Genomic DNA, 5,510 nt, shown 5'->3' on the forward strand with positions numbered 1-5,510 from the left:
TCTCTCTCTCTCTCTCTCTCTCTCTCTCTCTCTCTCTCTCTCTCTCTCTCTCTCTCTCTGTGTGTGTGTGTGTGTGTGTGCCTTTCCATCTCTTTGTAATCTCTTTGTATGAATTATGCGTTTACTTCACAGTCTATCTCGTGTTTCTGCGATAGAATGAATGGAAGAATGAACGTTGTACAATGAAGACATGATGATGCTGCAATTCATATTTACGAGATATAAACGAAAATAAATTTTGACAACATTATTGGGTGTTTTATCGTATATCCGTTTGTTGCGATCCGAATCCTCTTGATATTGATTCCACATGAAAATTAATTTTTTGTTGTTGTCTGTATGCATCTGTTTATATAATTGGAGGTGTTTTTTTTTCATACAACGAAATTGAGACATCTTCAAATAATTTCCTTTCTCAGCAACGAATGCCGACAGTTCAATTGCTTAGATTATTTAGGATAATGAAAATTATGTTGGTCATTTGGATTGTTTGTGCAATCGACTGGGATTTCGTTCGATTTATTTGCGTGGATTTTATTTTGTTTTGTTCTCTTTCTCGTTTTATTCTTTTCTGGGTCATGTTATAATAATAATATTTTTGGGTGGGTGATATTACTATATTACTATATATGATTGACGACAGTAGAATAAATGTCGAAATGAGAGTGAAAACTTCATGGTTCGGTTCTTAAAAGCAAAACCATTTTTGATCTCTGGTCTCGAACGCATTCGTTCATATCCAATGAGATCAGGAATGAAATAAAAGCGGCCATATAAAATTGAACGAATGCGCGCGAATCAGTTCAAACATGTTTGACGGAATGCAAAGTATTCAGAGCAATGTGAGAGTTAAAACACAATTTTTTATGAGAATTTGATTTTATCTGCCATAAATGTGCTCGTGTTAAAGCTACGGTTTGATGTTTCGAGTTTGCCATTATTTCTATACTACAACGGTATATAGTGTCTCTTGCGGTAGATATCAGAGTAATCTCTACGATAATATTGCCCATTTTCATCAACAGCCCAAAAAGGCGCATAGAACATAACATTGCGTTGTGATATGATTTTTTGGTGGTTTTTATTTCGGTTTGTTAGCGTCGAGAGTGTTGTCGCACTTTTTCTCTTCTTTATTGTATGTTTGTTTGTTATCTTAGCAATGTCTCATTGTTTATCTCATATTCTCTTTGAAGCTTTTTCTCTCCTGCTCTCTTTGCATCGACATTTTTTTCGGGTTTTTCGTCTGTTCAATCGCACTATATCTCTTTGCGTCTTCAATTTGTTTTTCGGCTTTTGTGCGGTGCTTTTTCTTTTCTTCATTCATATATTTCTGGGAGAAAATTCTTTTTTAATATTATGACGACGCTGTTTTGATGCGAAAATACCATATTTATATGTATGGTGGTAGAAAGCATGCGGTTGACTAACAATCTTTCTACAGATTTGAATTTTCTTCCCTACCGGCAATGATGACCCCTCTATCAAAGGCAATGAAAGCAACAAACATGCGATAATATTTAAAGTAAACTGTTTCAGCATGCCATTAAACATTTGAGATCTTCTTCTTGTTCGTCACATCTAAGGAACTAAAGAAGATAACTAAACAACTTCAACTTTATTTTCATGTTGTTACATACATTTCAATGTTTGCTTTTTATTTTATTTTATTTTTTTTTTTTGGTTCGTCTCCCTTTTCACTCTTCTCATTTGTTTCTGTTTCACACTTTTATCACAGTTGTTTGCATAGATTCTGACTAGGGGGTCCGGGGTACAAAATACCCTCCCCTCGAGCGTAAAAACTATTCAATTTTCCTAGGGTTTTCCATACTCGTTAAAAAAAAAATCAATTTTCCTAGGGGTTTTTAGCATCTTTTTGCCGATTACCCCTCCCTTAAATCGTCATCTCCAGAATCTATGGTTGTTTGTCCTAATCATATTCATTGATGTTAGATGTGCTTTGCGGCATATTTACATCTATTTATTTCTTAAAGAATCTTTGGATACAATGTAAATATTATTCATGCATGCGAAATATTATAGAAATTACTATATTAGCAAATTAACATTCAAATAGCCTGTATTCTCGAAAAATAGGAAAATATCATTTATTATTATCAACATCGTTTGTATATCGTTTTGACATTATTTGAACGGTCATATGGAATTTTTATTATGCCAGTTTGTGCAGTAAGAAAGCTATTTGGTCCCGCTGGGCTATTTAGTAGATTCTACATTGAATTTTGAACGTATTAGACTTACAGATTGTAAGTTACAATTATTTGGGAGCATTTTTCAAGGGTCATAAACATAGGCTCTGACAATAGTAAATTCAGGAGGGGGTCACGGCCGAAAATCATCGGGGGGTCCCCGCTCTGAAAAACTCAAAAACCCTAGCAAAATGTATTATTTTTGAAATTACGAAAATCTCTAGCAAAATTGAATACATTTTTCTCTTGTAGTATGTCTTTGATGGAGGAGGTATAGTTCGAGAGCTCGGCCTCGAAAATCTCTAGCAAAATGGAATAATTTTATTCCTAGTGAAAACCCTAGGAAAATCGAGTATTTTCTCAAAATTCCAGAAGGGGTCCTCGGACTCTAGGGGAGGGTCAATGCGACCTATGCGAACTATGTCAGAACCTATGGTCATAAATCAACTAATCGATACTCTGTTTAAATATTTGATTTCTTGTTGATTGATTCTGAATAAATATATTGATAAGCTCTCTATTGTGATGAATGCCACAACGAAAGTGTTCCGCTGTGCTTTTGCACAGATTAACAATTTATTCAATCTTATCAATTGTTTGTGTTATTTCAGATTGAAACCGAAACAAAGCAATATGAAGAAAAAAAAACATAAAACTTTTTCAATCGAACAAGCAAATTTATGAGTACCATTCAATCACTAACAACAACAAAACAACGACAGCGGCAAAAATATATCATTCATATTGCTATCATTACTTAGTTTGTGAATGTACAAGCGATATGCTAGTGTTTAAAAATAGCAGTCTATGTATTTCGGATGGATATCCATCCGAGATATTTTAGAATATCTGGATATTCAACGCAACTGCACAGCGCCAGAGCTGTGTGCGTCGCAAATAGAATCTACGGTATGTCGCGACGTATATGTGTATCAATTGTCGCACGTACACAGTCACACTGTGTCTGTATTTTACGTGTAGCGACATACCGTAGATTATATGTGCGATGCACACAGCCCTGGCTTTGTGCAGTTGCGTTAAATATCCAGATATTCTAAAATATCTCGGATGGATATCCATCCGAAATACATAGACTGAAAAATAGTTCAGTTTGAAAAATATGTGATAAGAAAAAGCTCATCTTGTACAATTTTACCGCCTATTTTGCCCAAATCGTACTTTACACTATGTTAATTCTACTGCCCATTTTGTCAAATTTACTACCCACTTTGTATTTAACTATCTTGTTCAGTGTAGTGACTGCGATATAATCTGAAAGAATAACTAACTTTGTGCTTTCAGATATTAAAAGTATTTGCAAATAAAATAAAGAGGCTTACGTACGCAAGCTGACTTTTCCGCATCGAACCGAAATTTTGGGAATAAACCGAAATTATGGTCTATGTATGGCTGCAGTAACTTAAATTACCGTGAAAACTTGTGAATAAATATTATTTTCTTATCAAAATAAATAATCACACCAAGTTTAAAGAAATTCCAATCAAAAAAATAGCCTGTTCAAAGTTTCACATCATTACGGTACCACAAAGGCATGTCTTTCATACAAAAATGAAATTTTTTTGTGAAAAGTCTGTGAAAAATTGATTGCATCTTAAAACTAACATCAGATTCGGGTTTTTTGTGCCAAAAAATCCCCCACTACACATTCTTACAGCGTTCAAATTGAAAGAATATCATTTTATGGCATTTTTTTCATAATTGCCTCTTCAGAGGGCGTACACTACCCAGGAGGTCAAAGAACCCGATTGGGCTCAAACTTCACACAATTTTAGTGATTAATTAGTGAAAATTTGTGACGCAATTTTTAGAATTTGTGACGCTCCAGAAAAAAAGTTACAGGCCTAAATTTGAAAAAGCCTATTCATCAAAAAGTCTATAAATGAAATTTTGAAAAATTCGAAATAAAACAAAATTTCAAAAAACTAATGATGCAGTATTTTAGTGATTAATTTGTGATTTCCAAAAATATTTTGAAAATTTCGATACGACATCTGGCGGACATTTTTTGAACAAAAAAGTGAAAATTGCGCAAAAAAGAATTATTATCGAAATTTCGAAAAGGCTTTCAATAAAAACAACCGTAATCATAAAAATTCTTCGACACAGATTTAGTGACCAATTTGTGATTCCCAAAAATGTCAACATTTGAATTTGTGACACACTCCTTGGGACAGAAATGTCAAATTTTCGATTTTCATACTAAAAGTCGAAAATCAATGAAATTTTTCAAAGCGAATACTTAGATCTAAATAAATGGTGTCATATTTTAGTGACCAATTTGTGACTCTCAAAAATGTCATCATTTGAATTTGTGACACACTCCTTGGGACAGAAATGTCAATTTTTCGATTTTCATACTAAAAGTCGAAGTTGAATGAAATTTAGCAAAGCGAACACTAAGATCCAAATAAATGGTGTCATCTTTTAGTGACCAATTTGTGACTCTCAAAAATGTCATCATTTGAATTTGTGACACATTCCTTGGGACAGAAATGTCAAATTTTCGATTTTCATACTAAAAGTTGAAAATCAATGAAATTTTTCAAAGCGAATACAACCCATATATATCATTTCACTTTCGCATATAAATGCAGTTTACCTAGATACAACAATACCATAACCTATAATATAATATGAGATGAAGTGAGACATAAGCTGGAAGTGAATCATGTGGAGCAGATGGATCCGACCTGGCCCAAAGTGTTCTAGAAGTTGGGAAATCATATGGTATTGAATCATTTGCTTCATCTCATACAATATTATAGAGTAAACTGGATTTATACGCGAGAGTGAGATGAAAAGAGCTGGAAGTGAATCTTGTGGAGTATCGGAAAAGAGAGAAAAATCGATTGATAGTTTTTTGCTTTATTATTCAGAAATATTCATGTCATATTTCACCTGAATATTGGGGTTCTTGGAACTACCAAGGGTCATATCTAGTCCCATATCAATCTGGGGAACTTTTTTTTGTCCCAAATGTCATATCTTGGACCCATCTACCACATACAGTATCTTGAAACAAAGATTTTTCCAAATCCGGGGATTTTTACTGGTAAGAGATTATAAAATAGCGTCAATTTTCATATAAAATGTATGTGGGTCTGGCCAGACCCAAGCGCTACGTATATGACAACAGAAAGTAGTGCTAAACGGAGGGTTAATCACTAAAATACTGCATCATTAGTTTTTTGAAATTTTGTTTTATTTCGAATTTTTCAAAATTTCATTTATAGACTTTTTGATGAATAGGCTTTTTCAAATTTAGGCCTGTAACTTTTTTTC

Source organism: Contarinia nasturtii, unplaced genomic scaffold (assembly GCF_009176525.2).
Source record: "Contarinia nasturtii isolate CC-2019 unplaced genomic scaffold, AAFC_CNas_1.1 Cnas_scaffold_129, whole genome shotgun sequence".
Taxonomy (NCBI): domain Eukaryota; kingdom Metazoa; phylum Arthropoda; class Insecta; order Diptera; family Cecidomyiidae; genus Contarinia; species Contarinia nasturtii.